This window comes from Carcharhinus amblyrhynchos, unplaced genomic scaffold (genome assembly GCF_965287045.1).
Source record: "Carcharhinus amblyrhynchos unplaced genomic scaffold, sCarAmb.v2.hapA scaffold_38, whole genome shotgun sequence".
Taxonomy (NCBI): domain Eukaryota; kingdom Metazoa; phylum Chordata; class Chondrichthyes; order Carcharhiniformes; family Carcharhinidae; genus Carcharhinus; species Carcharhinus amblyrhynchos.
The window spans coordinates 1,520,187-1,532,728 of NW_027649779.1; positions in this window are offsets into that span (position 1 = coordinate 1,520,187).

Below are 12,542 nucleotides of genomic sequence, written 5' to 3' on the forward strand. Positions count from 1 at the left end.
ACTGAACTGGACCCAGTCTGTATTCTTATTAGTACAGTTGCTGTATCGATACCTGGTGCATTCGGCTCTGTCTCTCTATTACTGCACAAAACCCATCCCTCGTTTATATTACAACACATAGCATTAGTTGGATTGGCCACGCAAAATTGCCCGTTTTTTTCCCTTAGAGTGTGTGGATTAGGCATGGTAAATGTGTGGGGCTAACGGGGATAGGGCAGAGGGGAGGACCTGGGGTAGGACGCACACTCGGTGGGCCAGATGGCCTTTCTTCTGAACTGTAGGAATTCTACGGTTCTATGTCTAAGAAATATCATAGACATTTGTGTGCTTGTGTATTTTATATATTGTATTTTCTAATAACCTCCTTTGGAGAAATGATCTCTTTTAGCAACTCCCCTTCAGTTTTCCCAGTGATAACCTTCAGCCCATCTCTGCCTTCCATGAATGCATGAAAACACGAAACAGTTCATGTGTTTCAACTGAAGGTCATTTAAGTTGTAAGTATTTATTGACAACCATTCGGTTGTGTGCTCTTGCACACAAAATGATTTCAGCCTCACTATTTTGTTCCCGGCGTTGACTTATCTGTCTTTAGGGATTTGTTGGAAAATGAATAAATCGCATCTTGAATGACGAGGAGATTATGAAAATTGATCTTCTCAGTGTCTCACTGAAGTTCCTGATATAGGACTCAATTGCGTGCTGATTTGTGAAAATGATGGTGAAAATGACCCTGGATATATAGCCGACAGGACATAATTGTACCTCTAATTCTCAGACTTCTTATTCCTATTAATGCTAAGGATTGAAACATCTGCTGCTCTCCTGAGAAGGTTCAATATTTTTATTTAACCGTTATCTTCATCAATTCCATGGTAACTATCCCAAATATTTTCTACTGTGTATAGGTTGTACAATCTCGTTAATACGATGAATCAGGATCAGGTGTATCATAAGGGTGGCCAGACCTTATGTGATATAAACAGTGATGTTGCCTGGTGAACATGGACTGCAGCGATTCAAGATAGCAGCTCATCACAACTTTGTCAGGGGCAATTAGAGAAGGGCAACAGGGGTCAGTGCTCCCCACATCCTATAAATGATTAAAAATTCTGCAGTAACAACAGAGACAGAATCGAATCTAATATAGACAGATATTCTTGCACAATGATGACATAAACTGACCAAGAGAGTCATGTAAAGCAATGTATGGGATCTCTAGAGTAAGAGAGACAGAGCATGATATCATATTTAAATAAACATTTCTTGTGCGTTTGATAATTCTGGAAAAAATTAATTTGTTCAATAATAATCGACAGGTGTCCAATGAAGGAAGTCGGATTCAGGTTCTAATTCACAACTGATTGGGTAACGCTTTCCAAAAAATAATCATAGGGAATTAGAACATTATAATTTGAATGACTAGCTTCAGTGTAGCACTAACAGAGACAGCTGGGCCCGGAGTCAGACTGGGACCTGATATAAAAAAGCAATTATTTCTTGGGCCTGAGCCCGGGTGTCGTTGTCATGAGGAGTGACGCAGGGATTTGTGTGGCAAACACGGATTGGAATCCCTATGGCAACCGCAGGAGTGACTGACTCCACCTGACTAAGAGCTGTTATGCCCAAGGTGTGGGGGGGGGGGGGGGGGGGGGGTGCGGGGTGCAGTCAGTCATGGGAGACTCCATGTTTTCCTGTTATCTGAGGCAATAATGGTGAATAATTGTGAATAATCTGGTCCCTCTCATTCTTACAAATAGTCCTGCAGTTAGACAAAATTAGGACACGTGAAGACTGAAAAAAAAACTAAATGTCAAAACATCATCGGAGGCAAAAAGAACAGTGCAATAAATGCTAAGGATTGTTGTCCTTTTCCTAAACAAGTTCGATCCAATGCTAATTTGTTCAAAGTCACGGCTTGTATACAGAATTGAATAATTGAATTTCGGAATAGTCCACCTCACCGCCCCCCACAACACTCCGCCTACACGCACACACACACACATACACAAACACACACACACAAGTGCTGTCAAAAGATAAGAGTACCACAAGATGAAAGCTGTGTGAATATTGCATTTTATTCTGGCTCAATGAAGGCCGGGGGTGATACAGAATCGATGCTAGGACAATGATATCTAAGGGCCATTAAAATGGACCTATTCTCGAAAATCCTTCAAATTTTAACTCTATGAAGGATATATCAAATTAATTTTCCAAAGTTACTATGAAATCTGATTCCATCAGTCTTTCAAGTTCTTTATTCCAGTTCATAACAACTATTGTGTCAAGGTGAACATTTAAAATTCTGACGCCCTGTTCAATAAAATAAATCTCTGCCCATTGGTTACCGACTGTCCTTCGAGTAGAGATATTCTCTCTGTAATTACCCCACTCACAACTTCAAGATTTTGAACTCGAATTAAAGTGTTCAAATGATTGACAAGGGAATGGAGAGAGACAACGGGAGATTTGGGAGAAAGAAGAACAGGGTGCTGCCAGATAAAAGCTGAGGAACAAAAATAAATAACAGATGGACAGAAAATGATCAAACAAGGAAAGATAACAGCTATCATTCCCTCCCTTCACGGAATCCGGGGGAGCTCAGTGACTGATCCACTGACCATTCCGATAATGTCCGGGAATGAAAACTCTGAACAGATCACATCAGGCTCATTTGTAAATGTCACCGCAATGTGATCTGTGTGACTCTGCCCTGACTCTGTGGACAGATATAAGCCGCACTGACAGATGTTCTCACCAGATTGTGGTCTCTGGATTTATTTTCTGCTCGGAAGTGAGATGTGCGGTTTGGAACCGGCAGCAGAGAAACGGGAAGTTGTGTTACCTGAGAATGAAACAACCGGGGCCAGTTTGATGTTATCACCGTGAACAGTCTTCCTGCCTGTGAGGGTGAACTCACTCTGAAAACATCAAGAACAGTCACACAGATTGCTGCCGGTCTCAGCATTACATTCACCTCCATTCCCATTTTAATGAATCCAGAAAATTATCATATTAGGAGGTTTAAACAGATTAATTGAAGGGAAATGGACTAAAGATTATCACTGAGAGGAACCGTTAAAGCAACATTTCTTTCCCGCCGAGGTGTTTTAAAGTAGGAAGTTTAAATGTGTTCAGTGCTGTGTAACAGAGTTGAGGAGAGGGGTTTAAGCGATTGAGCTGGTTTGTTTCCGACACTGAATTTTCCACTGTTGAGACATTTGTGCTTCACCTTTTTAGTCAAAAGATGTCGTAACCAAAAAAGTAAATAAACTTTTTTTTTTCAACGAGTAGCCAGATCCGTTTCCTGGGTACCCCTGTAAGTGAGTTAATGGAGACTGAGGGAGAGAATAAAATTTATCTGATTTAGGTGCAGTCTGAGGCAGAGAAAGATAGGAGAGAAGTTCAGTGAGTCATTTGAAAGATGCATTGCACTGGCAGCGGAATGGTCAGCTGTACATCACATTCAAGGGCGCCCTGGGCAGTTCATTACACTTAGGTATTTACTGAGACATGGAATGTGCAAGTAAATACTGAATATGTTACTCATATCGTTTTTCAAGTTAGTAAGAATTATTTACACAGTGGTTAGCACTGGGACCTCACACTGTTACGGACACAGGTTCCATTTCGGCCTTGTGTAACTGTATGGTGTTTGAAAAATCACCCCGTGTGTGCGTGGGTTTCCTCCAGGTTTACCGCTTTCCCTCTACATTCCAAAAATGTACAGGGTTGTTGGAATGGCCATGCTCAGTTGCCCTTTAGTGTCCATTTACAGTGCAACGTGACATACATTTATTATGTTCTTCAATCTCTTTTGAACAAGAGAAAGCTACAAGTTTCATCCCAAGCTTTCAAGAAAAGCTTGGCCTGAGTCCCACAGGTCCCTGGACAATACTTATAGGGTCTTCTTCCATACAACAGTCTTGGATCAACCTACAATTCCTTCGCCCCAGGGATTCAGAGTCAATTCACTCCGCCCAAAGACACGTAAAAAAAAAACGTTGAGAGAAAACGCTGGACAATCTCAGCAAGTCTGGCAGCATCTGTAAGGAGAGAGAAGAGCTGACTTTTCGAGTCCAATGACCCTTCATCAACGCTTTGTCAAAAGGTCATCTGGACTCGAAACGTCAGCTCTTTTCTCTCCTTACAGATATTACCAGGCCTGCTGAGGTTTTCGAGCATTTTTTTTCTTTTGATTTCAATTCCAGAAATACACAGTAATTTAAGTTTATACTTCAAACAACACCGTTCTTTGGAAATAACACGAGAAACGAAGATTCCTATCTTTACTCTGTCAGTCCCAGATACACTCCAGTTCCACTGTGAGGAAAATAACCCTTCACCGCCACTGAAATTGCCGAGCAAGCCACCCAGTTGTATCAAAGCTTTTATAGAGAGTCAAACAATAAAATCATCCCGAGGGCAAGTTTCACCAAGGTGGTTCACAACCGCCTTTTCAGCAGGGATAATTAACGTTGGCTTTGTCGGTGATGCTTACATCCAGAGGATCAATGAAAACAGCGCAAAGTGCTGCAGGTTCCAGAAATCTATGCAAAAAAAGGCTACTCAGCAGTTCAAATGGCATCAGCAGAGAGAGAAGCAGATTCACATTTAAGGTCGATGTCAGGATGCAATATCTCTTGATATAACCACAAAGAGCATGGCTGTTATGCCCAATATCCGACACAAATCTTCATTTTTCAAATAAAATTGCAAAGTTATGGTCATTTATCATATCTCGGTTTGTTAGAGCAAGTTAAGCGTCCATTACTGACTGTATTTCGAACATTATAGCAGTGACTAAATTCAGCAAAGTGACCTGTAAGGACGTTGGGATGGCATGAGGTCGGGTAAAATGTTCTATAAATGCAAGTTCCACCAAAATGAAAGCTGTAATTTTTTGGAAGTGCTGAGATTATTGCGGATATATTCATTCTTCTGCCTGATCAAAGCAGCATGAACTCATAGAATCCCTACATTTCAAATGGAGGCCATTCGGTCCAAAAAGTCTGCAACGCTCTCCAGCAGAGCATCCTACCTGGGCCCAGCCTTCACCCTATCCCGACAACGATACATATTCACAGGCTAATCCCCTGAACCTAACCATCGTTGAACACTAATGGGAAATTTAACATAGACAATCCAACTTGTGAAGAATGCTCTGCTGGATAGCTGGTGCAGACTTGATGAACAGAATGGTCTCCTTCTGCACTGTAGGGATTCCGTGATTCTACGTTGCACATCTTTGGACGCTAAGGGGCAACTTACCACAGCCAATCCACCTAACCTGCATATCCTTGGACTGTGGAAGGAAACTGGAGCACTCGGAGGGAATTCATATGGAAATGGGTGGAAGGTGAAAACCAGTCACATTCACCCAGGGTTGAAATCAAAGCCGTTTCCCTGTCGCCTGTGAGGCAGCAACAATAATTGTATCCCTTAGTGAGAACCATATTTGATTTTTTTTTATACTTCTGTCGTGTGAGTGTGATCACTATTTGTGACAGGAATATTGAGACAACAAATTTTTTGAAATTGAATTTGTCTAGTTTAAACAGATTAAATCCTCAATCAAATTCACATTCAGTGGAATATCTGCCTGTTCACAGATGTTTTCTTAATTGTGACTTCAGAACTTTGAGAACTAATTCTGCAATGGAATGTGTCATTTTCTTTTAATTAAATGCAACTGGTGTTATGAATGTTCAAAAAGTTTCGATTCATTTTGAACCAACTGTTAATATTCTTAAAATAAACCGTTATTTTGAGTTGAAACTGATCAATAAGTGACGGTTTATCTGGTTTTGCTGCCATGAACATTTCATTGTAAACAGTGAGTATTCATGTAAATGAACACAAAAATAGAAATACCAAATTAGATTGTTGACTGTCAAAAAAAAACAAATATTTCCCCACCAACACAGCACAGAAATAGAGACAACCATGCAAATCAATCAACGGATTCCAGTAATGGTTGTATTTCAACAGTATTTATTCATCAGTTATGTGAGGAAAAACATCATGATGATATCTAAGCTCAGAATTAGGAAATAATCCGTCTGATCCCGAAATGTAATGACACTGCAAATGTGTTCATGGAAATTTCCTGTGTTTCATCCTTTTCTCTGTCTTTCTCCTGTCTGGTTCTGTGTCTTGTCTCTCCATGATGGTTCATCGTCTTCACTCCACAGCATAAAGTCAATGTCTGCCCAATGTGTTCTCTCAGCCACAGTTACAGGTTTCTAAAATAATATAATTCAATAAATTGGAATAAATGACTGAGATTTACTCTAAAAGATCTCTTGAGAAATCTATAATTTTGAAATGCTTGAAACATTTTCTTCCCGGCTACACCTGGTGATAAGGATTCAATGTGGAATCTTTCCCGACATTTAGCCAGTGCTATCCCTGTCCTTGGCGCATTTGACTGGACAGAGTAGAGAAATTTTTAATCTGCGTCTGAACTCATTGCACCTGGCTTATGAATGTTTGATATATCTTTGTCAGGGAATATTTAATTCGTATCTCATCTCTGCAATACCTGGCCTGGGTGTGTTTTGTGGAACTGTGTAGATGGCTCTTTCCACTATACCTAACGCTAATTTAAACCTGCCTCCTGAACCTCTGAAGGAAGAGTGCAGGAGAGTTTTTACATAGAAGAGTGTCCATGCTCTTTCTGCCTTAATTTTGTTTGAACAGATTTGTAGACGGAGTTTCACTCTGTTTATAGGCAGTATACTGTTCTGAGAATGTTCGAATTGGATAGTGTAGGGGGAGATTCACTTTGCATCAGACTCATGCTATTCCTGCTTTGGGAGTTATTAATTTGTCAATGCAGAGGGTACTTTGCATTTTGCAGTTAACCCCGTGTTGCTCCTATCCTGTAAGATTTCGATGGGACAGTCGGCCGTCTCTACAAATTTCATTAGGATTCAACTCGTCTCTTTATATTACAGTAAATTTACACTGTGTCAGCTTATATGAGGAGCCAAGCCTTTGTTTATTTTCCACTAGATCCTAACTCTTTATGTCTTGCACGTAGAATTTTGTGTTGTCTGTCTGTACTAAATTAGACGCTGTCCCTGCTTATATTGTATGTCACCATGTTTCTGTTTATATTAAACTAGACGTTGTCTCGGTTTATATTAATTTAGATCTGTCTCTGTATCAAACTAGATTCAGACTTATTTCTGCAATTGACCGTGTCCACGTTTATATTGCATTGGAAATTGTCTCAGTTTTTGCTGCACTGGTCAATGCCGGTCATGATTAAAGTGATTGGGAGAACACAATTCTCTGCATCCTTCTGCAAGTGCAAACTCTGAGGTTTTGGACACTGGAAAAGAAGGAGCAGTATCCGAAATCTACTTCTGCTGGCTGCAGTGAAAGTGGATATCAAGTCCTGTGTAGCATGTACGGTCAATGAAGAACAAAAAAAATCAAAGAAAATTACAGCGCAATAAAATACTGGTGATCCAATACTGCCCGTTTCTGGATCTTGCCTGATAGCAATCTTTCTTATCCCAACATATTATCTCTTCTTCTCACAAAACCGTGGAGTAAAACAAACATAATTCAAAGAGAGGCATAGTTAAGTGCAGGAACAAAATTGACACAGTCTAGCGAAATATATATAGGGTGAGTATCAAATATTACATAACCAGAGAGAATGTCCTGTGCAACGTAAACTGAGCTCTGGTCTAGCAGAGTATTAACAGAGCCAGGCTGTATTTTAGTATAAATAGGGGCCTGATTCAAGAAAATAAAGAACAAAGAACAACACAGCACGGGAAACAGGCCCTTCGGCCCAACGAGCCCGTGCCGCCATCTTAACTACGTGTTTTACCTCCTCCACCTTTGACCCATGTCTATGCTTCTGGTACCCCTATCGGAAACCAAATTAAGGGGAGAATAATTTAGGGACAATTTGTTACACCAATCAGACTAAGAGCACATCTTTGGGATGTGGGAGAAAACCGGAGCACCCGGAGGAAACCCACGCAACCACAGGCAGAATGTGCAAACTCCCACAGACACTGGCCCAAATCCATGTATCTGCACAGCAAACAATGATAGTCACTGAGCTGTCGTGGTGCCCGTCTGCTTGTCCAGTTTTAAGCATACACAAACGACGCGAAGTACTGGGCTACTCTCCAAACATCCAAGAGCAGCCCACGCACGACCCACCGTGTGCATGCCCCTCGTTCGACAACAAGGTGGACCGACACACCTGCGGAGTAAAATAGCAAAAAACATCAACACATATAACAGTTTATAGTAATGAGTTAGTGCCGAGTGCCATGTGGGGATGGTCAAATGCCAAATTCCAGTGAGATCCATATACCGTGAAAGAAACATTTTAAAAAATAACATGGTCAAGGAAAATAAAACTGAAGCCGTATCTCGCACAGTTTTACTGATATAGGAACTTCTTAGACATGAACTGAGAGAGTGCTGATTAATTAATGATACTGGACCAAATAAGGGGAATGTAATAAAAAGTACAGAAAGGTAGTAGCTATTTTCACCAATTACTATCCATTTGCAATTTAATAATTCCATTCACCAGATCTCATTCATACATAATGAGGAGTGTATTTAAAATTACTCTATGGTAGGAAGGCGACGTTGTCTATGCCCCCATTTATTTCCCATTGTCAATTGCATTTGGTAAGCTGGTGGTGAGCCGCCTTATTCAATTGCTGCAGAACCTGCAGTGTAGGTACACCGACAGTGCTCTTAGGGAGGGTGCTCCTGGGCTCCGACTCAGCATCAGTAAAGGAGTGGTCCAAGTGAGGTTTGTGAGTGCCTTAGAGAGGAATTTCCAGGCGGGGTTGTTCCAATTCCCCAGTTATCATCAATTCATACAGATAAACAATTAGTTCACCAATTATGTTCATCAGTTTGATAAAAACAAAACACTGCAGATTCTGGAAACTGAAACAAACATTATGAATGCTGGAAAATCTCAACGGGTCTGATAGCATGTGTGGAGAGAGAATAGAGCCAACGTTTCGAGTCAGTGTGATTTTTTTTTGGAGGAAATTGAAGAGGGTGATGACTGAGAAATGATGTGGGTGGATAGAGATTAGGATTTTTTTTAGGATATAGTTCGTGATTGAGATGTTGATTAGTTTAGGATGAAGAAGTTTGTTATGATATTTGGGATCACTCTGTGAATTGATGCAACTTGTGTGTGGCTCGAAATAGTGTCTATTATTTCTGTTATTCCCATCTCACAGGAAATATATGTAGCTTTTCTGACACGTTGTAGGAAACAATGATGATCTCTCCAAAGCATCAGATTTGAAACAAAGGCTCTATTCTGTCTCCACAGATGTTACTGAGATTCTGCAGTATTTTCTGTTTATTTTCAGCATTTCATTCTATTTAACATATAACTGCTTTGCTTCATATAATTTATTGATTTTAAAATTTATTGACAATACATTGATTTTTTTGACATCAAGGAATAAAATCTGTCCCAGAATTCAGTGGGGAATGGAATTAATTCAGGCCGAGGAGAATGAACAACTACCCAGCAGCCTCTGCGCTTCATTGACAAGTCATCACCTCATCATCGCACAGAAAGTCCTGGTACATAGCTGGGGTGTGTGATGATTGTCAAAGTGATGATATAAATGAAACAACCTGTACTTCATGTGAAGTTACTGAATTTTTAAATTCCGATTCATTATTACGCTGTTTTGGGAAATAATGTGACATTTGTAGTTTTCCAGTGAGTTTCACAAATATTCCTGTTGCTATCTTATTTACTTTTCACCCTGTTACCTTCACTAATTTGAGTGAGAGCATGTTGATTGATTTGTTGGATGTGAAAGAACCAGTATTTTATATAGTACAATCATTCCTCCTCAACCATATCACGCTCTTTATTTCTGTCCTGGATATGAAGATTCAGCATCAGCAGAGAAATGAACCGTCCGAACTGCAGGAAAATCTCCCCCTACTCTTCAAGAGGATCAGCTTGCTAACTCCCGAGAAACTCGGAATGTATTTCACCCAGACACTCTGGAAGGATTGAAGCTATTAGATGGACACACATTGAATAAAGGAGTTGTTTCAATTTATGACGTAGTCAAACACAAATAAGGAAATGTAGAACAGCATCATTCAGTACCATTTATCAATGCATCCGCCAATCTATTCACTAATTCCTCAATCAAAATATTCAGGCATCCAACAGTCATTCATCCATCAGTCATTCAAATGTCATTCATTCCTGTGTCAACACAGTCATACATATATTGTTTGTGTAGATGGTGACATCAATTATTTTAATTGATCCAGTGATCCAGAGACCCAGGGCAATGATGTAAGGACAGGGATTTAAGTCGGGCAATTCCCGCAGGTAGATTTTGATTTCTATTGATAAATCTGGAATAGATGCTAATTGTGATCATTGGAACGGCTCTGATTCCCCAATGGAGGAAATCTGCCATCGCTACATTGTCTCACAAGGATATAACTGCAGACTGAAAGCAAAATAGCTGACTCTTTAATATCTTCACAAGTGTCCTAGAAAACCAGTCAATTTAAGGGAATTTGGGACAGGCAAAAAGTGTTGGTCTTTCCAACCAAACATCCCATGGAAAGATAAAAGGAAACAAAACACAAACGTGCCTGCTCAGATATAACAGTATGTATCATCTCTGGAATTCTCTGCCCGTTGAAGTGGTGGAGGCTACCTCGCTAAATATTTTTAAGACGCGGGTTGATGGGTTTTTGATAAGAGAGGGGATTAAGGGTTATGGGGAAAGGGCGGGAATGTGGAACTGAGCCACGACAGATCAGCCATGATCTTATTGAATGGCGGGGCAGGCTCGAAGGGCTAGATGGCCCACTGCTGCTCCTATTTCTTATGTTCTTATGTTCTTATGTTTTATCATCTCTCTGAGTCATTTCTCAGTCTGCCTGTGATTATTTTTGTCCGTCCATCACGATATTCTGATGTGTTGGAAAGATCGTCATTGTTGTTAATAGGGTGCCAGAGAAGGTGGAAAATAATCCTTTCTTTAGAGATGGGAAAACATCATCTAGATTTAAAACTTCCAAAACTTCAAGTGCCTCCAGCACTGTTGTTGGATAGATTTGTTTATAAATAGACCTTATTGACAACATGAAGGGTTTTACTTTGGTTGCAGCCAAGCAGTCAGTCGTGAGGAAACAGATCGTTGATCTACTGCACATACACCCCTAGATGCTCCCTGTCAAAGCCTTTAAGCATTTGACAGCAGTCTGGATTGCTGCCAAATACTGTGTGGGACAGATTAGCGTGAACCTGAATGAGCAAAATGGGAATCAGACATTTGAACAGTAAATGTTTTATTCCCTCAAGAAAGACACATTTTAAATCATAATTACTCTAATCAAATATTTTCATTCAATTTCTGTTCATTATGTGAGTAAATAATTATTCAAAACAATAAAGTGACCAGGTGACTTTTCGTTTGTATAACTTTCAAGTATCTGCCATTCCAATAATTAAATTTTGTTTATTAATTTCTTCATGGAATGCCAGAGAGAATTCTTGATGGTTCCAATTCCCCAGTCAATTGAGATCAGAGCAATGGCAAAAATGCATTTGAACAATATAAAAAGAAAAGCATAAAGCGACATGAACAGCAGGAATTCCTGGAATGTTCTGAAAGTTCTGTATCTCATTTAAACAGGTCTCTTGTACCTGATTTGCACCGTGTTCTATTGCACAGCATAATCTGATTTCCTTTATTGAAGAGTTCCTCTCATAGCTGTCCATGAGTGGAGAAATGATCAGTTAATAACCTGATTCAATGAAAGATAAAACATTTATTCTTGTGATATTGTGCAATGTGCCACAAAGCCTTGATATCCTGTGTTCATGATACCAGCAGATGTTAGACAGCCGGTGGTCAATAGAGTGATAATTTGGATACTGAAGAAGAATTTAATGATCTCCATGTCCGTTCCGATTCATTAACTCTTCTGTCAAAAGTTGATGTTAAGTATATGTTTTTCTGTCAACCCACTACTTAATTATCAGGAGGGCGGGAGTCCTATTGTTTTCAAAGGACTACCTTCGAGATTGGGGAAGTTTGACAAATATAAGGAGAAACATTGTATTGTGTGAGAGTTTCTTCTCATCGCCAATCCCAAACTGTACATTGATAGCCATCCACACTGTAAGTAGGATCAGTTTGTTCACCCTCACATTTAGTTACATAAATCGATGACAATTCATCTGATAGATGATACTTTATTATTGTAATCTAACAGAGACACGGATTTGTTGCAAAATAGACTGACGGTCGCTTTATTTTCTGAAACTGTTATTTCATCATTTTTCGACTTGTTTTCTTGTTAGGGGCGTGGTAATAAAAACACCATATTTACAATGGAGTTAGTTATTTAAATAAAGAGATGATGAACTGCAATATCACCATCAGAAATAATGCGGACAATACAATGAACAGATTCAGCCAAACTAATATCCTGATACAGATAAAATGTCCATTTTAATATTAATCTATTGTAAA